General features: G+C 35.6%; 1 protein-coding gene across 2 annotated transcripts in view; it reads right to left on the minus strand.

The window, feature by feature from the left end:
* PHF3 (PHD finger protein 3) overlaps positions 1–26763 on the minus strand; it is an 83311-nt gene that overhangs the window by 44888 nt on the left and 11660 nt on the right. The gene's annotated exons all lie outside the window — the stretch shown is intronic.

The following is a 26763-nucleotide window of genomic DNA, read 5'->3' on the forward strand; positions in this document are numbered from 1 at the left end:
CCCACATCCGACAAATCCAAGCTATCGGCATATTCTGCTAGCTTTATCCTGAAAATTTATCACACATCTGACCACCTAACATTCCACTCCCAAATCATCATCATCTTTCAAGACTGTAACAGCCTCCTGGCATCCCAGGTTTCTCTACTGCCATCACCTCTCCCCTGACACAGTTTATTCTCCACACAGTTATCACTGTGATCCCTCTAAAATATTAAGTCAGATCACATTAATATCCTTCTGTTCAAAATCCTCTAAAACCTACCCAATGTATTTAGACATAAAGTCCAAAATCCTAGCCAGGGCCCACAGGGTCCTATAACAAGATCTTCTCCTGCCAACTTCTCTGATTTCATCTCCTCCCCCTACTGATTCACTCTCCTCCAGTCGCAATGGCTTTTCCTGAACATAGGGAAGCATATGCCCATCTCCAGGCTTTTGCACTTGCTATCCCCTCTGCATGAAGGCTCTTCTCCCAAACAACCATATCTCACTCTTTCCCTTCATTGAAGTTTTACTTAACTATCACCCTCTCAGAGAAACCTTCTCTAACCACCTTATGCAAAACAGCACTTATTTCCATTACTGCTTACAGATCCTTAACATACTTTATCCTTTAAAATGTTTCTCTATGTAACATTAAGTATCTGTTTGAGGATCTTCTACATTAGAGTGTAAGCTGCACAAGTAAAGACCTTTGTCTCTTATTTGTGGCTGAATCCCCAGAAACTAGAATAACAATCTTGTATATAGTAGGTATTCCAGAAAGCATGTGCTGAATAAAAGAATTATGGGAAAAGACGGATTGGGAGAATTTAAACCTTGATGAGTGAGAAAAAATATTTCTATTGACCAAAGAGAGAAGTTAGAAAGAACAAATTTGGAAGTAAAATACTGACTTTACTTTTTTGATATATTGATGATATGAAGGAAAAAGATCAAGCAAAAGGTGCATCAAGGTAATGCAACATCACAAAAATTTCAAAGTAGTGGGAATCAGGAAGGTTAACTGCTATACAGAGAACAAATAAAGTAGAAAAATCCACTAGTTTGGCACACAAAGCAGAGAATCAGATGACAAAAGGTTAAGAATAAGTAAACGAAGAAAGACAACAATTGTAGTCGCTTTTAAGTTTAATGGAGGGAAGTGGAGAGAAGGAAGGGAACCGAAGAGGAAAAAAATCAACAGATCTGACTATGTTTATATGTGCTAGAAAATAACTTGGAAGGTAAGTGATGCCTTGAGGTTCTATCACTGAAAATCTTCTTGGTCAACAGTCTACAATTAAGATAACTAAGAGTGAATATCCAATGTTTCTCAAAGGGAAGATTTCCAAGCATGCATCTTTTTTTGAACTCCTGCTCCTCCTGGTAACATACATCCTTCAATCCATTTCTACATTAAATCAAGCTCTACGTTGCCTTCAGAGTTTCCAGAACTCTCATGTTGAGTAAGAAACCCAACAACAGAAGAACCTCTAGTATGTTTTTTCCTCCCTCCTACATTCCAGAACTAGGTACTAGGTGCCATTCTCATTCCCCTGCCCCTAAGTCTGATACTTAATGTCAACTTTATCATAGAGGAAATAACTGACTTAGAAGGAGTTAAGCTGGGTTTGACCTTTGTGCTGCCAGCATAATTATCACATAACAAATGTGAAAAATTCCCTACTAGTCCTGCCTTAATTATCCCTTCTGTGTGGTATTAAAGTGATTTAAATCAATTCCTACTGTTAAGAAATGGAATAAATTTAACCCCAAAGGGTTTTGAAATTTTGGCATAAAATCCATGATCATACTCAGAAATTACATCACATTAAAATTCTTCCCATCCCAACTCCAAATTGCCCTAATTAAACTTGCTTAAGTGAATTCCTCCTGACATTGATACTAATTTTAACTCCAGACTATTTAATTTAAACCTATCTTTTTGAAAACAAGAGGCAAATGAGATAAAGAGAATAAAATCAAACCATTCAGAGTTAAATTTATTGCACTGCTCAACAAGAGAGATTTATTTAAATCGCTTTAATACCATATAAAGGGGGAGAATTACAAATCAGGAATGGGGGGAGCTCTTCACATTTGGAATACATTAATTACACAGGCAGCACAAACGTCAAAATTAGCTCAACTATTATACTTCTAAGTCAGTTATTTCCTCTATTACAAAGTTGGTATTAACTATCAGACTTGAGGGGGAAAAGAGCAGGATATCTGCGTAGCATCACAACAATATAGGCTAGACATCTATTTTAAAGGGCTCATGTTTTTTAAGTATAATTTAAAAAAATATGGGAATACCTCCTCTTAACAGAACCCCTACAGCTTTCCCGTCAACACTGTAGAAGACCACCAGTCTCTATTTGGCCACCCTCTGATGAGAGTTCTTTCCTTCACGGATGAGTCACAGATTTACTCCAAAAAGAGGCTGAGGAATGATACACTCAATCAAGTTGTATGTTACATAAAATTAACTATCATACACTCCATTAAGTTATATGTTACATAAAATTAACTACTTGGGAATGAATTTATCCTTGTAGATATCATGTTCTTAATTAGAAAAACTATAAACAATGCTATAAATAATGCTTTTTTCCTCTCTTCCTTTATAATACATTTTAAAACACATTCACTGAGTCAAAGATGATATACGTGTGTGTCTGTGTGTGTGTGTGTGTGTGTGTGTGTGTATTCATTTTACTCAGATATCAAATGACTTTCCAAAAATATAGATTATTTACAGTGGAAAGAGCTTCATATTAAGTCTCAATAAAAACTCACTAGCACTAATTTCAGATTTTTAAAAGAAACATGGTTACTAAAATAGCCTGAATACTTTATGGATTTATATACTGTCTTATTGTATGTCTTTAAGTTTGTCTGTTACTAAGTCAAATTTTAAATTTCCCTATTAATTCTTAAGTACTTTGCACAAGGGAAAAAAAGCTTCTATAAAAGAGCAATGAATTTGGCTACCCAGGAATGGCAGCTTTATACAGTCAGATAGAGCAAAGGCCACCCCTATCCTTTGACTGAATATTTTTCTCTGCAATATGGTTTTAGCCTAAACTATGGAAACTCTAAAGACAGATAAGGTCAAATACTTGGCTCTTGTCAACTCCCTTACCTTTATGGTTAAAAGCAGGAGATAGTCACCTTTTTGATACAGCCACAGTTTGGTCCCTATTTGCTACTTGTTCTTACCTGGTGGGTTAGACTTTCATTTGTAAGGTGTTGGGATGCTTTTGCTTACAAAGGGCCTGGCAAGCATTCCAGTCTCAAGAAGGTACCCTGCCCCCTTGATTTTTCAAGGAACCCTGAGGCCCATCCTTGAAGAAAACATAAGGATGTTTTGCAAGTTTCTAGAAATCTGACCCAGAAATTAGAGATCAATTTCCTGATTGTTGTGGAGGTGAAGGATCAATCTTAAGAAACAGACAAGAGGCCGAGGGAAGTGAGCTGGGTCTTGCTTATCCTATTAGGTGTTTCATAGAATAAGCAGTCGAAGATGGAGAAGGATGAGAAGAAAGGGTGATTTTTTTTTTTTAATGTTGCAGGGATTGATTTTCTCCTATGGTTATCCTGAGCTGGGGTTTATAAGGCAGCATGGACTGCCTAATGCTGTTTTTTTTTTTTTTTTTTTTTTTAATGAACTGAAATCACTTTGGGATATTTTTTCTGCAACAGAAAATATTTAAGCAGGTATCTATATTCTTTTCAATCCTTTTCTAAGACACAATATTTACTGGGCCTGCACCTCCATACTTCAGCTTGTTAGAGATGCTGTGTCTGCTTTAGCCAGGTTAAAGTGTTAATCCTGCACATTTGGTAAGGCAAGATAGTTGACATTAAAAAAAAAATTCTTCAAAGCACAGACAAAACAAAGAATAAGATAGTGTTAAAAGAAAAACTTCAGGAGAAATAAATTTAAAGGAGCTTAACTGAGCAGTGAAAGACTCGTGAACTGGGCAGCCCCCAAAATCAGAGCAGATTCAGAGAGACTCCTGGGACGCCTCATGGTCAGAACAAATTCATAGACAAAAAAACAGAAGGGAAGTGACGTACAGAAACTGGCAGTAAGGTACAGAAACAGCTGGATTGGTTACAGATTGGCGTTTGCCTTATGTGAACACAGGCTGAACAACACAGCAGTCTGAGTGATTGAAGTACGGCCGCCAGGATTGGCCAAAACTCAGCTATTGTTACAGGCATATATTCCCAAGTTAGGTTTCCAATCTTGTCTATCTATTAAGCTTGGTTAGAAGAGCTTATCTACAATGACTCAAATATACAAGTAATGCTTCCTCAGGCATATTTAGTTTGCTTTAACAATCCTATCATGTAGCCACAAACCATACCTGTGGAAAACAGAGCAGTAGAAACCTAACCATAAAACATGATCTTGTAATTTCATTAAAGGAGTATCTAAATACAGGACATCATAATAAAAGTTAAAAGTGTATAAAAGTATTTTTTTTAACCTATGAAGCAACATTATGAAATCAAGAAAAATATAAAAACACACATTCTAAATTTTCATTTGGATTAGATCTGTCTGCCCTATATGTATAAAAACAGGCAGAGAAGAGGCACTTGGCCACCCACTAACCAAGTCTAGAAAACCTACAGTGATACATTCTGTTAATATGAGTACATGCGTCTGTGGGGAAGGGGAGAACATTTTAGGGATTGCTTAATTGTTTAAATATTATTTTTATTTCTTAGAATTTTTTTTGATGCAATAGCACATGAGAAAGTCATTGTCTCATAGTTCATTTACTTACACAATCCACTAATTACAGACTTGGTTCGGTAAAAAATCGTAAATATTAATACAAGCATATAAACACAACCTTCGGAGATACTAGAACTATTTAGTAACAGTGAATTACTTTAATCTAATGAAAGTATTAACTAAACATCATTTTGAGTACACTTCACTTGCCATATCTCTGCTTGGAACATACTTTACTTGCCTAGGATTTTCAAAACGCTGGCCACTATATGTATCTCAGCATACAGCTTCTCTCAATGTTAGAGAGAGGCCTGCCCTCACTAGCCCAAGTCAAATAAACCATGATCTCTGCCACGAAAAAAACAATTAGACATTTTCTATCACCTTACAATTTATTAAGTTGATGCAAAAGTAATCACAGTTCTTCCCATTGAGAGTAATGGCCAAAGCTGCAATTACTTTTGCACTAGCCTAATACTTGCAAGCTCCATGAGAGCAAAGACTTTGTCTCAAACACCACTCCAACCTCCAGCACTGTAAACAGTATGACATATGACAGGTATGCAATAAATATTTGTTAAACAAATAGTACAATACCAATCACTTTTATCTCAAAGCAAATCATTATACCTTATATATAATTGTTGTGAATTGCTGATACCTGGAATGTTATTTAATGAAAATCATGTCACTGTAAAACAGGAATATGTTTAAAAAAAAAAAAAAAAAGTAAGCAGCTCAACCATCTTATAATATGGATCTCACTATTAATCACTGAGATTCACATTCTAGTAAGTCAATTCCCAACTAGCCACTTTGTTATGTAACATTTCAGTTGCATTTACTCAAATATATGAAAAAAACAGACACAAACAGGACCACCCAAAAAGTTGTTAGAGAATCACATATTTTTTTTCAGTAAGAGAGACCAGGAAAATGAGTTAAACAATCAACAACCCTAATCTGTAGTAGCCCAGGAAAAGATTTATGGTACTATATGTTCCACTAAATAGAATATAAACTCCATAAGAGCAGGAATTTGTTATTCTTTTGTTTTCTGATATACCAATAGGGCTAGAACAGCAGTTGGACATAAAATATTCAGTCTTAAAACACAGCTTAAATGAACAAATGCACGAGTGCATACAAAAATATCATAGCTCTATCTGAAGAGATGAGAACCTCCATATTCAACTAGACTCAAATCATGAAGTCGTCCTCAGCAATCAAAAGAAACAGAATAAAACACCTCCACTCCATCACAGTAGTGATGAGAAGAAGCATCCACACATTGAATAACCAAATAACTAAAAAAAAAAACAAAAAAAAACCCTCCTCATTCAAAAAGATACAATTAGTAGCATTTATGCCTAGGAACCAAAGTCTTTTTTTAAAAGAGTATAAAAAAGGATTTATGAAAGGAACTTTGGTCAAGTATATTAATGAGATTAAAGACATGAACCTTAATAGAAAAAAAATTGTCAACTTTGCGGTAAATTTGGAAAACACAGGAGAATTATTAGAACTTGGAAAACACAAGAAGAGAATTCTGATAAACATAAACATACCTAGGTAAAGATCATAACATAATGAGGAAAAAAATAATAGTATATGTATTTAGCCTTCAAACAACTGTATTTCTAGTAAAATGTATCTTGCTCCATTCTGTAATGTAGATTTAGAAGTCAGTAAATGCTTCCTGTTATTGTCCAAAAGGCTTTCTGGTCTCTTATGAACAGTTTAGAATGGGTAATGCCTTACATCAAGTTCATTTCAGTTAACTTTCCAACTCTAGAGCCCTCCTCAAGAAAAATCAAGTATATAGAAAGCCTCAGAGAACTATTACTTTAATACAGTTTATTTCTGTACATGTGTTTTACATATATCCACACCTTTATAAGAGTGTAGTGTCCCTTATTTTTATTTCACACATTTCTAGTAACTCAGTTTCCTGGCCTCTCAATTAGATGAATGGATCAAATATTCTAGATGTTTGAGAAACATATACTAGTAGGTCCCAAGACAGTATAATAAAGAGGAGAAACACATCATTCAAAAGAAATTTTTTCCAAGTGTATTTTTCCCAGGCCTAGTTAATGTAGGGACCAAAGGCCTTACCTACAAAAAATGGTACCTAAGGATGTTGCTAATAAATAATAATAATATCATTTGTTTCCCAAGACTACTAAATGAACAGTTAAAAACTAAATTATGGTCACTATACTGCTTTAAAAAGGAAGATCAATATATTTTTAAATGTCAGTTTCTTCAAGATTTAATTTATTTGCAATAATTATTTTCCTAAATCATCACAAGAACGTTTCTATATTAAAGCCAAGACTGCTTTGTCCACTAACCAAGGTCATTTATTTGACAATTTTCCTGTCACCAGTATGTATCGAATTTAATTTAATTCATCACATCAACATTCAGCCTTAAGCTAAGGAAAAAATTTTCTATCCAACCTTAAGAACCGATCAGTTAACTTCCAAGGTGACCTCCTTTTACATATTTCTTGTGCTTTTTTGAAGTTACATATCAAGAAGTCTTATACTAAAATTTATTGTAATTATACACGTAACTGAGGAAAATATTCTGAGAGCAAAATTAAAAATCACAGAATGCAAAAAGATCAGCATGTACTTTTAGAAGCATTCTGCCTCTATAATAGTAACAAAACTATACAATGGAACACACATTTAAAAGTACTTCTCACTGACTACATGTGAACTGATTTGGTTAAAACAATTTGAGCAACAAAAGAAAAAAGCAATGTGACACATTTATATTTTCATAATCTATGAACTCACTATAACTGTCAAAAGGGAAAGAGGGCTGGGCACCGTGGCTCATGCCTATAATCCCAGCACTTTGGGAAGCTGAGGTGGGAGAATCACTTGAGCTCAGGAGTTCAAGACCAGCCTGAGCAACATGGAGAGACCCCATCTATACAAAAATAAAAAACAAACAAAATTAGCAGGTGTAACGGTACGAACTGTGGTCCCAGCTATTGGGGACCACAGCTATCTGGGAACCTCCTGAGGCAGGAGGATCACTTAAGCCCATCATTTGCTACCTCTGGCATTAGAAGTGATCATTTCACCAACTCCTTACTCTCAAAGATCATTCCTCCAAGTCCTAACTTTGCAGTGTTCATTCTTTCCTTCTAATCTGCCTCTTCAGTAGAACTGTAAGCAACCAGGTAATGAAAGAAATTTTCCCTTACCAGAATGCCAGTAAATAAATGTAAAAGAAAAGTTAGACTTAGAAAGCCATCACTTTGCTACAAGTGATTCCAACGAGTATCATCAATGAATATGTAAAACCATTAAAAAGGCTGATGAGAAACTAAATGTTTTCATATTGTCAAAGCTGTATCTCTGCAGATGATATGCCATCTGAAGTATTTAGGAAGAAATTTTGCTCTCTCCACCTTAATCCAGTAATCCAATTTAAAATCGAGTCAGACGATAAACATTCTAAGATGTGACATTACACAGCTTCACCTATGAAGTTTTCTGAATGCCAAATATGTTTGTCTCTAATCAAGCTTTTAAACTTCATTTCCCATACGCAGAAAATACCAACAACTTAAAAAATCTAAATCTCAGGATGTTGCTAAGAGGCATTTTACCTCTTCAAAATGTATTAATGGAAAAAGGAGTGCAGAGACTTAAGAAATACAACTTACTGCCAAACTAGGTCCTTGATTACAACCTGAGTTTACAAACCAGGTGAAAATAATAGCTTGGAGACAAATAACAAATTTGAATATGAAAAGGATATTAGATAATACTTGGAAATTTTCTCTTAGGTGTAGTTATAGTATGTATAAGTCCTTTTTGGAGGCATATATGACAAAGTTCAACTAAATGGATAGACTGGATGAACTAGTAAACTAACAAATTAATACCACAAACAGAGCAAAATATTAACAGTTGTTGAATACTGGTAATGACTAAATGTGAGTATACTGTACTTTTTGTTTTTCAGTATGTTTTAAATTTTCAAAATAAAAAATTCAAAATTTTTTTAAAGCTTAAAATAAAAAGTATCCTTAACCACATTATCTAAATAGCATACATCTGATTTAGTCTACTTTATTCTAAAATATACTTAAATTGTCTTTTAAAAGGACATACCACTTTTTGGAGTCGACCCTCCAAATCTATGGGTTCTGCATATGTGAATTCAACCAACAGCAAATCAAAAATATTTGGGAAGGCTCATGTCTGTAATCCCAGCACTTCTGAAGACCAAGGTAGAAGGACTGCCTGAGCCCAGGAGTTCAAGACCAGCCTGGGCAACATAGGGAGATCCCGTCTCTGCAATCTCAGCACTTTGGGAGGCCAAGGCAGGCAGATCACTTGAGGTCAGGAGTTCGAGACCAGCCTGGCCAACACGGTGAAACCCTGTCTCTACTAAAAATACAAAAAGTAACTGGGCGTGGTGGTGCATGCCTGTAATCCTAGCTACTGGGTAGGCTGAGGCAGGAGAATGGCTTGAACCTGGGAGGCAGAGGGTGCAGTGAGCTGAGATTATGCCTCTGCACTCCAGCCTGGGCAAAAGATTCCATCTCAAAAAAAAAAAAAAAAAAAAGGAGGGGGACAATTATGTCTGTACGATACATGTACAGACTTTTTTTTCTTGTCATTATTCCCTAAACAATATGGCACCACAACTATTTACTTAGCATTTACGTTGTATTAGGTATAATTCAAAGATGATTTAAAATATACGGGAGAATGTGCACAGGTTATATGCAAATACTATGCCATTTTATATCAGAGACTTGAACATATAAGAATATTGTTACTGCAGTAGGGAAAAGTCCTGGAACCAATCCTCCCTGGATACCAAGGAATGACTCTAAAATACAAGGGAATATTTAAAAAGAAAAAAAAAATGCTGACAAAAACTAAGCAAATATATATGTGTATGTGTGTGTGTGTGTGTGTGTGTGTGTGTGTGTATATATATATGAATAAGAAACTAAGAAGAACTTAAGGATAATGTCAGTACTCAGAATAAGTTACAAACATCTACTTTTACTAGGTGTTACCTGACCTCATGAGGACTAAAAGTCAAGGTCTGTCAGGTATTCAGCAAAACTCTTTATGGATAAACATACGAAGAAACAGTGTACGTTAAAAAGGTACTGCCTCTAAATTGATTACTGTTTCAAAAGACACCCTTATAGCAGCTTTTATTAGACTTTATACATTAAGAAAATGGTTTCCTAAGGGAGTATAATCCTAAGGGGGTGTATATAAAGGAGTAGGCAATCTATGATTAACTGCTACTTAAAAACCAAAAAGAAATCAAACTTAACTAATACTTAATCAGACTACCACTAGTATCCTTGATGGATACATGTCAATTTATCCAAAGCATGTGCAATCATAATGCATTCCAAGTAAGTTCTTATACAATTAATAATTTTACTTAATAATTTGAAGAGTATAAATATTTTATCTATGGCTCAACGTTTTAAAATATTTACTATCTGCTGTATTTGTTATACAAAATACATTGAAAAGTAGAACAGTCAGACAAGTAATATAAATGCACATAAAAATACTGGTATACACTCAAATGTCTTACATATAAACATGTACAGTAAAAAAAAACTAGATACCTTACCTTAATGAAGTATCTCCAGTATACAAGTAGCAATTTTGACACCCATCTCCTTCAGAGTGAAACAATACAAGAATTTAATCTCCCTCTAAAATTTCTGATATGAGCAAATGATCATGCTCTATGAACAGAGACATAGACTTTGATTTCCAAGTCCCATTTGTTAGGGAGGAAATACAGATACACAGCCTGGAAGTCTTTGACAAGTGAGGCAGGAAGAGCGCCGGAAAAAAGCCAAGTAGTCGGCCAGGCACGGTGGCTCATGCCTGTAATCCTAGCACTTTGGGAGGCAGAGGCTGGCAGATCATGAGGTCAAGATATCGAGACCATCCTGGCCAACATGGTAAAACTCCATCTCTACTAAGAATACAAAAATTAGCTGGGCATGATGGCTCGCACCTGTAGTCCCAGCTACTCAGGAGGCTGAGGCAGAAAGATGGATTGAACCCAGGAGGCGGAGGTTGCAGTGAGCAGAGATCGCACCACTGTACTCCACCCAGGCAAGAGTGAGACTCCATCTCAAAAAAACAAAGAAAAAAAAAGCCAAGTCATCAAACCTGGGTCCCAAGATGACCAGTGAGCTAGGAAAAGGTATTGATCTTAGATTCCTCAAGGAGTTAACTATACAGAAATTGTACTTGAAACTGTTAGCTGTTGCCCAATATCCATTCAGCCATTCTTCCTCATTTACTGGAATTCCTATTTTATGGGTACATGGTTACTCACAAAAAAAAAAAAAAAAATGACACTTTTCAATCTACCTTATTACTAGATGTGGTTACTAAGGTGTGTGTGGCCAATTGGGAAATTAACATACAACTTTCAGGATATGGTTTTAAATTAAGGAGATATTACCTTTCCCTCACCTTTTTTACTGAGTGGAATTAATATTTGACAGGTGAAGGGGCCATCTCCAACTATGCAATAAAGGTGAAATTAGCAATCACACATGATAGTGCAAGGCAGAAGGAGCTTGGGTCCCCAGCACTGTTCGACTCCATATCAGCTCTCGGTCACTTCCTTCTGAGCTACTGCATGACAAAAAAAGTTTTCTTTATACCACTGTTATCTAGAGTTTTCTATCACTCTCAGGTAAGCCTAATCCTATCTAAAACCAAGACCAAAAATTATGAGTCAATATGATGACTCAGTAAATTACAACCTATGGGAAGCAAATCTATGACGGCAACAGAGACTAGGAAAATAATACAGAGTCTAGAGTACAGAAAGTGTTTCTGGAGTCAGCCAGGAGGCTCAGGAAATGAGAGATGGGCAGCCAGGGAGGCTGAGGATGCCTTGGTCTATGATTTGGAGAAATCTAGGTAGCCAGCTAGTTTGGGGACACCTGCTCTAGAAGGACAGCAGAACAGCTTCCTATTCTAACAAACACTCCTACCAGAGCCTAAATTTATGCAATCTCATACCCAGCCCTGATGATTAATAAAACTTACCTCTACAGCAAAAGAAAACAAAAGGCTAATTACATTCTCAACCGTTCTCAGATAGTATCGTATAACTCATCTTCTTATCAATATATTTAAAAATCTAGTGAGAACTGATATCCAAGGTAGGCTGTTTGAAAGGTAACTTAAAATCTATCCTGGGATTGGATCAGTCAGACCATGATGTTACTCTCTGTAATACTGCTCACACTGGAATATATACTGAAGGATATGAGAAAAAGCCCTATGTTCACTGAAATTACGTTAAGGATTTTCTTTTTCATATCACACTGACTGAAATTTTTTTCCAGTTTTAGTGTCAAAAATAATTTTCCTTTTTATGGGTACTAAATTTGTTTTTATATTCAAGACATTGTATTCTTCACCTTGAAATGTTTCCTCTTGAACAGTAATTGCTATAAATCTGACAGGCAAAGCTGAAACCCACTTGTAACACACATTTTATTTTCTTAACTTCTAGTCCCATTATCTGGTCCCACTTTTTCCTTGTGCTCTTTTTTCCAGTCAAAATTTACTAAATGCCCACTATTCTAGTGCCTGTATGAACAACATACATAGCTGCAATCCCTGCCTTCCTAGAGGTAAATTATTTAAATTAAAATACCTTTAATAATTAAGGTATTGCTAAACCGCCATGAATAATTCCTGATAAAACACAGTAATGTTGAGAACTGCAAGAACCGTAAAGGATCTGGGATTTTTACCCTACTCACAAACTAACGAACTAGCCTATTACTGATTCATGTTCACTGATAGAAGACACAAGGCTACTGGGTAAAAGACAAAGAACTCTGTCATCCATGACACAGCAAGCAGCATAATGACAATCTTCCCTTGTCTCCTCAAGTTCCACAGGGACAACACAGGTATGCCTACATAGATGCCTACACACACAGTGCGTTGAAATACAGGAGAAGACCACTGTTGAGAATGCACTGCCTTTTAGAGTGAGCAGTAAGCAAGCCAGCTGTTTGTCTGAGGTAAGAGGCAGGGGTGAGAAAGCAAATGTTAACATCATCCTTCAATGCTGCTTGCTGCAATTACAAACCATCCAGGAAAATAGTCAGGACCTTGCATTCTTGCCATACTGAGCAAGAAAGCTCAAAAAACGCTGAAAACTCAGGGCACACAACCTCTCCCAGTAAGTTTATGTTAAGTAACTAGCCTTACTAAACATCCTGGAAAAATCAGAAGAAAATTTATTTCTATACTAAACTTTACACTCCATCAAAAGAGATCAAGTTTTGTTTTATTCAACATTGTATGTCCACTGCCTAGAATATTAGCTGGCATAAAACAGACATTCGATAAATGAATAAAGCCAAAATCAGCTCATTTGTATAAAAAAAATTCTCCAACTTAATGTTTATTCCTAAGCTACAATTTCTTCAACTGTAAAATGAGTATGAAATTGAGATTTTTTCTTATATCAAATTGCATTCCATCTTGAATCAACTTGATCTGATAAAGAAGGGTTCGAGTAGCTTTCAGTATATGTCTACCTGTTGGCATTTATCAAAGGCACACCTTTTGAGCATTTCTCTGGTATGCAAGATCAACAAAATCATTGGCCAATGACTGTTTTTCTCTTTAACTCTCTTGTTCTTTAAAAACTAAGAGCCATTTCGGTTACTCATATATCTTTCCTACAAACACACATACTCTTTAAACAGGAAAGAGAGCTATATTCTTTGTTCTTTCAAAAACAGAACTAAAAAGAAACATACACACGCTAAAATTAAAAATAAAACCTCATCCTAATCTTGCTAACTACAAAGCTAAACAAAATTTCATAACCAATTTACAGCATTGTTCCTAACGGCATTTATGTACTTGAAGGCAAAAAATATTTAGGACAGACTGCAATCCATGTACTATGACTTACTAACCATTCTCAAAACTTCAGTTTACTGGGCTATAAAATGAGATTAATAGTGCAGGCTGAATATCCCTAACCCAAAAATCAAAATACAAAATACAAAACTTTTTGAACACCAAAATGACATGCAAAAGGATATGCTCATTGGAGCATTCTGGATTTGGGATACACAGATTAGGCAGGCTTACTGAACCAGGAAGCATAAGGCAAATACTCCAAAATTAAAAAAAAAAATCCAAAATCTGAAACACCTCTGGTTCCAAGCATTTCAGATAAGGGATACTCAACCTGTAGTATTCTACAGCTCTTAAGATAGCACTAGCAAAGTAGTTTTGCACAGTATTTGGTACATTAACATCCACGCATGTTAACTATTTTTAAAATTTCCTTTACATATAATCCCTTACGAGAAACAAGCTAGGGGCTTTCTTTTTAAGCTGTATCTGCCTACAAACTGATCTCAAAATCACTTTCTCAAAAATCCTAAGATTGGCACTAGTTTGATGACAACATATATATAAAACAGCAGTTCAAAGAACGATTTATTATGTTCTGAAGATTTCTGACCTTGCTGTGATGGTTAATTTGATTTTTTTAATTATTTAGTTGACAACAATATATGTTTACCATGTACATGTTTTGAAATATGAATACACTGTGGAATGGATAAATTAAACTAATTAACTCACATCCATTTTTTTGTGATGAGAGATGGTTCATTGTATATGACAACCTAGCTAAGACACGATACCCCAATATTTGGTCAAACACCAATCTAAATGTTGCTCTTAAAGTATTTTTAAAATAGCATTTAAACCAAAAGACTATGAGTAAAAAAGATTACTCTCCACAATGTGGGTCGGACACAACCAATCAGGTGAAGGCCTTCAGAGACAAAAATGGAGGTCCCCTGAATAAGAGAAATTCTGCTTCCAAAATGCCTTTGGACTTGAACTGCAACTTCGAATCTTCCTTAGGTCTCCAGCCTACCAGCCTACCAGCCTACCCTGCAGACTTCGGGCTTGCCAGCCAGTCTCCACAATCATGCAAGCCAATCTCTCGTTCTCCCTGTCTCATTATAAACAAACACACACACACACACACACACACACACACACACACACAATTGGTTCTGTTTCTCTGGAGAAACTTACAAACTCAGAGAAGTTTGTTAATAGCTCTAATACTAACACAAGATTAATATTTCTAACAGGTGGAAAATTCTGAAAGCAAAGAAAGTACTGCAAACTCACCATGAAATAAACAAACATCAAGGTAAAACTCAACACTGACAAAGACAAGGTAATAATGGACAGGGTTCCAAAATCCCTAAGTAAGAATTACTGGATGCCAGAAATTTCATTTACTATGACTTCATTAAAAAGAGTCACTAGTTCAATGTGGCAGACTTCATACATCTTTATCTTCTCTCCTCACCCCTAAATCCCATTAAAAAGAGAAGGAATGGAAGGTAAAAACCCGTAACAACAAAGTGAATAAAAAGGAAGACCAAAAAAGCAAATAAAAGATTTAAACACATTTCTAGGAGATTAAGAGAACACTGAATAGAAGAGATTACTAAAACAGAGTCCAAAGGAGCTGAAGCTTAAGAGGTTGTGAACAACCTTGTCCAACACTTTTAGAATCCCTAAAAATGAAATGATAGATGGCATAAGTAGTCAGTCGGGCTAGACATAAGGATTAACTGAAAGCCTTAATACTGAGAGGTCAGCCTCATCTCTTCCCCAACTTCAACACCCAGCAAGGCCTACAACAAAGCATTAAATCAGCAGGGCCTACAAGCAAGCATTAAATGCCAAGTAAGAGAAAGTATTTTCTTAACCCTAAACTTAAGTTGAAAGAACTGAAGGAAGTAGGACAGTTACCAGCTAATGCTAAGGTACTTCTCACCCTGGTTCCCCAAAATAACCTCAAGCTATCTATCTAAAGCCTACTTATCCCATAGCAGAACTTGACTAGATTTCTTATTCACTGTAAACATTAACAACCAAAATTAATCTGACCTTTGGGGAAAGCATGCAGTAATGTGAGAAAGATCAAAATAAACAAATAGAAAAATTAATTCAGACTATAAAGAGACACTTACTCAGTTGCTCCCTGAACAAAATGAGTTTGAACTGTGCAGGTCCACTTACACATCAATTTTCTTCTACCTCTGCCACCCAGGCGACAAGACTAGCCACTAGCCGCCCCCAACCCTCCCGCTTTCTCCTCCTCCTCAGCCTGCTCAACATGAAGATGAGGAGAATGAAAACTTTTTTAATGATCCACTTCCACTTAAGGAATATAAAATACATTTTCTCTTTCTGATGATTTTCTTAATGACATTTCTCTAGGGTATTTTATTGTAAGATACAGTATATAACACACCTAACATAAACAAACATGTGTTCATCAGCTGTTTCTGCTATCAGGAAGGCTTCCAGTCAACACAGGCTATTACCAGTTAAGTTTGGGGGAAGATAAAAGTTATAAGTGAATTTCTGAATGCAAGGAATGGGGGTTCTGTGCCCCTAAATCCCACATTATTCAAGAGTCAACTGTATATCCCTATGAAAATAGAATACTACTGAAAAAATGAAATAAAGAGAATACATGAAAGAATTCTTAGAAACAGTAAAATATTTGTCAAAATGAAATATTCAAAGAGGTGGAAAATATGGCAATAAATATCTAGAAAGACATAAAGCAAAATGTTGGAAAAATGCAAGAAATAGGTTAAAAGCACCAGGAAACACCTGTCTTCCAGGAGTTTGCAGAGAAAACACAAGAAAATTTCCCAGAGTTGAAGAGAACACGCTCCAAATTGAAAAGGCCCACCCAGGAAAATAAATAAAAAACTAATGCAGATACATCACTACAATTTCAGAACATCAAAAGGTCAAGAGAAGATCCTAAAGCTGGGTTGGAGGAAAGGCAACCTAACAATGTAACAAGCCTTGTAAGTATCAGGCAACACAGCAGCAACATTAAATGTTAGAAGGCTAAGAAACAATGTGTTAAAATTTGAGGAAAAAGTGATATTCAACTTTGGATTCTATGTAAAAGCAAGTCATTAGTCAAGTATGAGGGTATTAGAAAATTACCAAGGACTTAAAGAGAGTATGGATTTAAAAAAAAAAAAAATGAAATACAGGGAAACAATAGCTCTAATCAAGGAGAGCAGTAAAGCTCAGAGACAGAAGACTATAACATGCATAGAAAATGACAAACCAACCCAGACAGGGGCAACAGATCTCCAGGGGAAAAATGAATTCAACAGACCAACAGTATGCTCAAGATCGTGGAAAAAGAAGTCTGTTACAACAGCACAGAAATGCAAGTTTTTATACACACACACACACACACACACACACACACACACACACACACACAGCAACTGTACTAGAATAAAACTGTTCTAGTCTTGGTCCAAGGTTTGTTTCTTGGTTTTGCTGAGTTTTTTTTAAGGGTTTCAGGAATAACAATGGAATAAATTTAAGCAATAGATGAAGAAACAAAAAACTATCAGAGATACAGTAATGAAGACAAGATTAATTTTATTTCATATTGTAAGTTAAAAAGACGCTGGGCCACCATGACTCACGCCTGTAATCCCAGCACTCTGGGGGGCCGAGGCAGGCAGATCACCTGAGATCGGGAGTTAGAGATCAGCCTGATCAACATGGAGAAAGTCCATCTCTACTAAAAATACAAAAAATTAGCCAGGTTTGGTAGCACATGCCTATAATCCCAGCTACTAGGAATGCTGAGGCAGGAGAATCACTTGAACCTGGGAGGTGGAGGTGACGGTGAGCAGAGATCACACCATTGCACTCCAGCCTGGGCAACAAGAGCGAAACTCTACCTCAAAAAAGAAAAAAAAAAAGACAAAAAATTAATGGTCAATGCAAAGTACAACTAAGATATATTCCGTTTTATATTATGTCAAGCTAAGAAAAGCAAAACTAAATGAACGCAAGTAGAATTAAAACAGAAAAGCCACGGAATATGCAAAATAGAGACTTAAATTGGAAAGCTCTGGCCTGGGCCAGAAATTCCCTACTGTGGATTTTCTGAATTTAGAAAGGTTATTTTAGTACTAACAACAATAAAAGATTATATGTTGAGTTCAATTGTTATTTCTGTTATTAAGGATGGCTACAGCAATTACTATGGAAAAATATCTGAAAAAAACTGCATAGTCTATTTGAAATGTCTAAAGCAAGGCCAGGCATGGTGGCTGATGCCTGTAATCCCAGAACTTTGGGAGGCCAAGGCAGTAGAACGGCTTGAGCCCAGGAGTCCAAGACCAGCCTGGGCAATGGAGCAAAACTCAGACATGGCAATAAAAAAAGAAAAAAGAAAAAGAAGAAATGTCTACATAGAACAACAGTCTATAACCCAGAAAAAGCATAAGAACTAAAACAACAACAAACTGAACTAAGAGTAATTAAAGCTGCTTAGATAAATGTAGTTATCACTGTGCTTTTAAGTTATAATGCATATAATTTAAAGAATCTATGAAATACATAAAGCCTACAAATAGGACTCAGGACTAAAGTGAACATAATAATTTTTATTTTTTTTAATAAAAAGAAGTAACAGTTTCATGGATAATTTAGGTTGGAACAGACTTTAAGAGGTCACCTAAAGCAGGGCGCAGTGGCTCACACCTGTAATCCCAGAAATTTTGATCTCAGGAGTTCAAGACCAGCCTGAGCAACATGATGAAACCCTGTCTCTACAAAAAATACAAAAATAGTCCAGGCGTGGTGGCCAGCACTTTGGGAGGCCGAGGCAGGTGGATCACCTAAGGTCAGGAGTTCGAGACTGGACTGCCCAGTATGAAGAAACCTCGTCTCTACTAAAAACACAGAAAATTAGCCAGGCGTGGTGGGGCGTATGGTGGCAGATATGGTGGCAGGCGCCTGTAATCTTTCCTAGCTACTTGGGAGGCTGAAGGAGAACTGCTTGAACCCAGGAGGTGGAGACTGCAGTGAGCTGAGATCACACCACTGCACTCCAGCCTGGGCAACAAGAGCGAAACTCCGTCTCAAAAAATATACATACATACAAATATGAGCAGGGCATGATGGCACACGCACCAGCAGTCCCAACAACTAGGCAGGCTGAGGTGAGAGGATCACTTGAGCCTGGGAGGGGTAGGATGCAGTGAGCTGAGATTGTATCAGTGTACTCCAGCCTGGGCAACACAGTGACACCCTATCTCAAAAAATCAAAACAAAGGTCATCTAATGCAAATAACTATCTGATGCCTGAATCCCCAATGAAACACCTCAGTCAAAGGGTCATATCCAACAAAAGCAAAAATCCCATATGCCCAGGGAACCTATAATTCCATTTTGGGGAACCACAAGTTCCTCCTTTCAGCCACTTAAACTGCCTCCCTCTCACTGCTGCCTAATGGACCTAGGTCTTTCCCTTTTATACATAAATAAGTCAAAGTTCTTGTCAATTTGATAAACTTTCAAATATCTATGGCAGCTACTAGGTCATACGTTTTAGACCTTTCAGCATTTTCCTCTTCTTCCCTAAGTTACAGCTCTAGTTCTATGAAGTGTTTACCTCTATCTTTTGCTCTCTTCAAAACATACTACACGTTCATCGAAACCCTTCTACGTAAAACTCAGAATGATATTTAACCTTAATCATCATCTTACAGAAATTTTTATTCTTAAAGGCTATGCATATGCTCACAAGACTAATCCGTTAATCTTGTTTAACATTTAATTAAAAGTATGTATTTTGTCTTAACCAATGTATTTCTATCTCATTTGCATACCTACATGTATTAAATTTGTATTTTTCCTGTCAAACGTGATTCTCTCTGTAGTGAGAAGTGTCCTATCAAAGAAAAGCCCAGGACCCAGTCTTCACTGAAGAATTCTACCAAACATTTAAAAAACAAATAATAATTATCAAACTCTTCCAGAAAATTGAAGAGGAGGGAATTCTTTCTAAGGCATTCTATGTGACTAACATTACCCTGACCACAACCAGACCAAACATTACCATTACCAAAACCAGACAAAAACACAACAAAAAGAGAAAATTATAGGTCAATATTCCAGATTAATATAAATGCAAAAATCCTAGCAAACTGAATCCAACCGCACACTGAAAAGATCACTCACCGCAATCAAGCAGCATTTATCCAAGGCATGCGAGAATGGTTTAACGTATAAAATCAATAAATGTGACACATCACATAAACAGAATGAAAAACAAAAACGACAAGATCATCTGAATAGACACAGAAAAAGCGAGTGCTAAAATTCAACATCTCTTCACAATAAAAATTCTCAACAAGTTAGGTATAGAAGAAAAATATCTCAACACAAGAAAGGCATGACAAACCCACAGCCAACATCATACTAAATGGGGAAAAGTTGAAAGTTTTTCCTCTAACATCTGAAACAAGACAAGGATGCCCACTTTCATTCAACACGGTACTAGAAGTCCTTCTCCAAGCAATTAAGCAAGAGAAAAAAACAAAAAATAAAATGCATCTAAACTGGAAAAGAAGACAAACTGTGTATCAGCACTGCTAGAACTCACAAACAAATGCATTAAACACTTGCAGGATACAAAATCAACATATGAAAGTCAGTAGCATTTCTATATACCAAAATAAAATAGTGAGAAAAAAAAAATCAAGAAAGCAATCCTACTCACCAAAAACTGTAGAACACTTCGGAATAAATTTAACCAAGAGGTTAAAGATCTCTGCAAGGACAACTACAAAAAAACTAATAACAGAGATTAAAGAGAACACACACCAAAAAAATGGAAAGATATTTAATGTTCATGGTTAGAAAAATTAATATTGTGAAAATGACCATACTACCTACCAAAAGCAGTCTATAGAGTCAATGCAATGCCTATCAAAATACCAATAACAATCTTTACAGAAATAGAAAAAAAAAAATCCTAAAGTCTGTATAGAACCATAGGGGGGAGAAAAAAAAAAAAACTAAATAGCTGACATAATCCTAAGCAAAAAAATAAAATAAAGCTGGAGCGATCACAATACCGGACTTCAAAGTACATTACACAAAGCTGTCGTAACCAATGCAACATGGTACTGGCCTAAAAGCAAAGACAAAGACCAATGGAACAGAATAAGAAACCCAGAAATGAATCCACATATTTAAAACCAACTGATTTTCAACAAAGGCACCAAAACATCCATTTGGGAAGGAATAATCCCTTCAATAAATGATACTGGGAAAACTGTACATTTATGTGCAAAAAAAAAAACAAAAAAAAAAAGAAACTAAACCCCATCTCTCTCCATATACAAAAATCAACTCAAATGGATTAAAGACTTAAATGTAACACCTAAAACTAAGAAACTACTAGAAGAAAATGGGAAATGCTTCAGGACATTGGTCTGTGCATAGTTTTAGAGAGACCTCAAAAGTACAGGCAAAAAAGCAGAACCAGACAACTGGGATTAGATAAAACTAAAAAGCTCTGCAGAGCTAAGGAAACAATAAACAGAATGAAGAGAAACTGACAGAATGCGAGAAAATATTTGCAACTGATCCATCCAACAGAGAATTAATATTCAGAAAATATAAGGAACTCAAACAACAACAAAAAGCAAATAATCCAATTTTTTTAAATAAGCAAATAAACAATAGACATCTTTCAAAACAGACATATAAATGGCTAACAGGTATATGAAGAAAATGCTCAATATTACTAATCATCTGGGAAATGCCAATCAAAACTACAATGAGATATCATCTCACCCCATTTAGAATGGCTACTAACAAAAAGATAAAAAATAATAAGCACTGGCAAGAATGTAGATAAAAGGGAACTCTTACACACTGTAGGAGGGAATGTCAATCAGTACTGTCATTATGGAAAACAGTATGGAAGTTACTCAAAAAACTAAGAACAGCAATTCCACCACTTTCGGCGTATATATCCAAAGGAAAAGAAATCAGTATCTCTGCACTCCCATGTTTACTGCAGCACTATTCACAATAGCCAAAATATGAAATCTACCTAAGAGTGTACCAACAGGTGGATGAATAAAAAAAATGTAGTATATATACACAATGGGATACTAACTAACCACTAAAAAAGAACAAAATTCTGCCACCATGGGAACACAGATGAGCTTAGCGGACATTAAGTGAAATAAGCCTGGCACAGAAATATAAATACCACATGCTCTCACTCATATATAGCAACAAAAGAGTTGAGCTCATAGAAGCAGAGGGTACAGGTGGGCGTAGTGGCTCACTCCTGTAATCCCAACACTTTGGGAGGTTGAGGTAGGTGGACCATGGGATCAGGAGTTCGAGACCAGCCTGGCCAACATGGTGAAACTCCATCTCCACTAAAAACAAAAAAATTAGCCGGGCATGGTGGCCCATGCCTGTAATACCAACTACTTAGGAGGCTGAGGCAGGAGAGTCACTTGAACCCAGGAGGCAGAGGCTGCAGCGAGCCAAGACAGCGACATAGCACTCCAGCCTGGGTGACAGAGTTGAGACTCCATCTCCCAAAAAAAAAAAAAAAAAAAAAAGTAAAGGGTACAATAGTGATTACTAGAGTTGGGATAGGGTAAGGAGCAGGGGGAATAGCCAAAAGTTTGTTAATAGATGCAAAATCACAAGTAGACAGGGCACGGTGGCTCACACCGTAACCCCAGCACTTAGGCCAAGGTGGGCGGATCATTTAAGGTCAGGAGTTCAAGAGCAGCCTGGTCAATGTGGTGAAACGGTCTCTGCTAAAAATGCAAAAACTAGCTGGGCATTGTGGCAGGTACCTGTAATCCCAAACTACTAAGAAGGTTGAGGCAAGAGAATCACTTGAATCCAGTAGGTGAAGGCTGCAGTGGGCCAAGATCAGCCCCTACACTCTAGCCTGGATGATAGAGAAAAACTCCATCTCAAAAAGAAGAAGGAAAAAGAAAAAAATTACAGCTAGATAATAAATTCTAATACTCTATTAACACTGTAGCATAACTGTAACAATTTATTGTACATTTTCAAATAGCTACAAGGGCAGCTTTTAAATGTACCTAACACAAAGAAATGACAAATATTTCAGGTGATAAGTATGCAAATTAACCTAATTTGATCATTACACATTGTACACATGCATAAAAATATCACACTGTACCCCATAAATGTGTACAATTATGTGACACAATGATTTTTAAAACTCAATTCTCAAAAATAAGATTAATAGTGTAAAAGGTTCACTGAAGCTTTAAAAAAATCAACAAATACTAATAATAAACAAAAACAGTGAAAAGACTCCAGTGCAAATACAGAAAGAACTAATACGTGTAGTCGGATTCAGAGATGTAATTAGTATGCACAAATAGCCTCACCACTCCCCAAAAAAGTACAAATAGGAAGTAAAATAATAAAACATCTGAAAACTGAGTTTTACTAGACCAGAGAACCACTATGTTTAGTTCAATGTACTGTCTGACTGAAAATGCTGTCCAAGAGAAACACAAAGCCATAAAACCCAAAACTAGTTAAACAAATCTCAGTGACACACTGGTACACCAAACCTTTTTTCCAAAACAAGTGCAATATAATTTTTTTCCATTATTACATAGATGAATTCTGTCTAGTGATAAAGGAGCATCAAACTAGGTATGATTAAAAGTTTAAAATTCATGTGCCAAAAAGGAACTAAATCACACTATTACTGATAGTTTTACTAATTGTAAAACTAGTCTTAACATATATTACAAGTATTACAATACTTTGCGATAGTTTTACTAATTGTAAAACTAGTCTTAACATATATTACAAGTATTACAATACTTTGCTTGAAAAGAAAGCAATGTGAGCTAAAATTCTTCTGTTAAACAACACTGCTTGATGTCATATCATATAAATGTCATTTATGATAGAAAAGCAACATGTGATGTAAGCAGGTATTTTCCTTTAGTTGAAAAAATACTCAATTACACAGTACGAATTGACTCTTCACAAACATTAAGGATACCTGTAAGAGTTCAATGACTTTTTAATTTGCTTAATCTCCAAAAACCACACTATAGGAGGGTTTTTTTAAATTAAGTGAATGATGATTTTGCTAGCTATAATGGAGCCTTGAAAGGACATCTTTGTTTCACTAAAGGATGCAGTAGCTACAAGTAGTAACCTACAGTAATAGATAAAAGTGTTATTTGAATGACAGGCTGCTCTAAATACTCATGTTTCTACAGTGTATCTGTTTTCTTGGTCTTAAAACAATGTTCAACTATATCATAAAAACTAAAGATATCAACTTACAGCCATTGAACATTTCTTTTCAATATACCTATTAAGAAAGGGATTGTAAACATGAGATTGTTTCACACTTATGAATCATAGTTGTCAATGTAAAAAAGGAACACATTTGTTTACAAAACGAGAGAGAAAACAAACATTTCCTCATAATACTGATAATGCCAGCATACACCATTTCAGTGATTCTGAATACATTCTCAAGTGGTATATATAAACAGTATATTCAGTATCTCAAACCTGTTACTTGGGAAAATACTCTTTTGCTCTCTCACTGGAGGTTAAAAAAAAATGTATTATTGGACACATCTAAAAACCATCTGCTAACTACAGTTAGATAAAGTAATACTTTACACAGTCAAAAGCATTCAAAGAAGAATATTGGCTGCTTTCTTTCAAAATGAAACAGTTGGCATCCCAATTTTTGTGCATCCAACAGAGCACTAAACGTAATCTTCTATGTTTCTTATTTTTATGACTTTTAAAACTACTTTATGATTTTTTTGAGACAGCTGAAATATTCAAATCACTAAACTATGTCAACAGAAAAAATGGTCTTTAACAACTACAGAAACCAACCTAGTTCAACATAACAGAAAAGATGATCTAGCAATTATTTTGCTAGTTAATTTTAGCACTAAGGTTACAAAATAACCACAATCTACAGCTTTTATTGTTGTAAAGAATACAAATAGGATTATTTCCCAGCTTGACGTCAATGAAAACCCTTAGTAAAAAGCCTATAGTGCCAGGAACAACAATCTGGGCAAAAACTACGTTGTTTTTATTTTACAATAAAAAGCTGAAGTTATGGCCGGGCACGTTGGCTCATGCCTGTAATCCCAGCACTTTGGGAAGCTGAGGCGGGCGGATCACAAGGTCAAGAAATCAAGACCATTCAGCCAGGCCAACATGGTGAAATCCCATCTCTACTAAAAAATACAAAAAATTAGCTGGGCATGGTGGCGTACGCCTGTAGTTCCAGCTACTTGGAAGGCTGAGGCAGGAGAATTGCTTGAAACCCCGAGGTGGAGGTTGCAGTGAGCCGAGATTGCACCACTGCACTCCAGCCTGGCGCCTGGTGACAGAGTGAGACTGTCTCAAAAAAAAAAAAAAAAAAAAAAAAAAAAAAAAAGCTGAAGTTATTTATAAATAGCTGAAAGTTACTGTCCACATAGGGTTTTCATTAATAATTACAGTAAGATTTCCCAAGCCAAGCACAGTGGCTCATGCCTATAATCCCAGCACTGTGTGAGGCTGGAGGATGGCTTGAGGCCAGGAAAGAGACCAGCTAGAGCAATATGGCAACACCCTGTCTCTACTGAAAATAAATAAATAAATAAGATTTCTTCTTTGCAATTCTCTCTTATATCTAACAAAAAGTTAATTTTTTTTTTTCAAAAATGTTTTCCATTTTGCTTTCAGAAAATGTGTGGGCCTTTTAGTGACCCAAATTATCTCAAAGGGCAAAAGGAACTTTGATGAAATCAAGATAAATCCCCTGCTAGATGGCACAATGAAATCTTTAAAATCCTAAACAGAAGAGCCTTATTAAGTTTCCCCCACATATTTTCTTACGTATCTTAAAAACATATATACTACACATATATCAATACAAACATTCTGCTATGTAATCAAAGATAAATAATTGTAGTAAACAAATTTTAATATCAGAAATTTAGGAAGTAACTTAAGTTCCTAAATTTAAAAGTTCACTTAAAAGGTAACAGAATCATAAACAAACATATCATATCACAAAAAATTTCTATGTAATTCATAAAGGTGCACTAAGTCTTCTATTAGCAAAAGAAATGTACAACAAAACTGAAGAGATTTTTCACACTAGTAATTTTTCATATCAACAGAAATCAATTTTTTAAAAAGGACAGGAAATAAGAATAAAAGTATTACGATACAGCTGGAATTTTTTAAGTAAAAAGGTCTAACAGAATGACATATGTGTCAGTTCCACATCCAATATAACACCCTTCAAGGTAATTGTAGTTCCAGCAACCACCATGTTAATATTTGATAAATGTTTTTCCTGAATTTGAACTAAACTAAAAGATAGTAAGCATACAACTAAACACTGTCAAAGGTGCTTAACAATAAAGATAATTAAAGCTACTATACTGACACAATCACTAAAGTAAAAAACTTGAACAATGCATACATAAAATAAAATTTTAAAAGCTTTAAAACATTTAGAATACAACAACAGAAACAATGTAAACCCAAGCAATAACACAACACAATATAAATAAATCAGAGATACACTATTAGCAAGCAATTCAAAAGACCTCAGTATTAAGGAGTTGTTAAAATGAAGATGCCTAGTGTTGAGGTCCTCAGGCGGAGTAACCTGACAAACTTGTAGGTAAACAGCAGACCACCTATTCCCAACTTTAAATATTGCTATATTAAATTTAAAATATACATAGAAAATGTTTTAAGAAATGAAAAATATGCTGAACAAAACTGTACAGGAGAAAAAGTCTAGTCATTGAAAAACAAACCAACATCACATAAACCTGAGAACTACCTACACTAGGGAATGGTGAAGGAAAACCTCACTGTTCCATGGGAGGCTGATTTTTACCTTTACCTACAATTTTACTCACAGAATAACTGCCACAAAGTTTACAGTAATATTTGCTTTATAAAAGAAAAACTATGTTTTTTATACATTAACATAATGACAAAGTAACTTCTTATTAAGAATAGTTTTAACCTTACAGAAAA

This window comes from Aotus nancymaae, unplaced genomic scaffold (genome assembly GCF_030222135.1).
Source record: "Aotus nancymaae isolate 86718 unplaced genomic scaffold, 86718_ANA_hifiasm-v0.15.2.pri h1tg000040l, whole genome shotgun sequence".
NCBI classification, from domain to species: Eukaryota; Metazoa; Chordata; class Mammalia; order Primates; family Aotidae; genus Aotus; species Aotus nancymaae.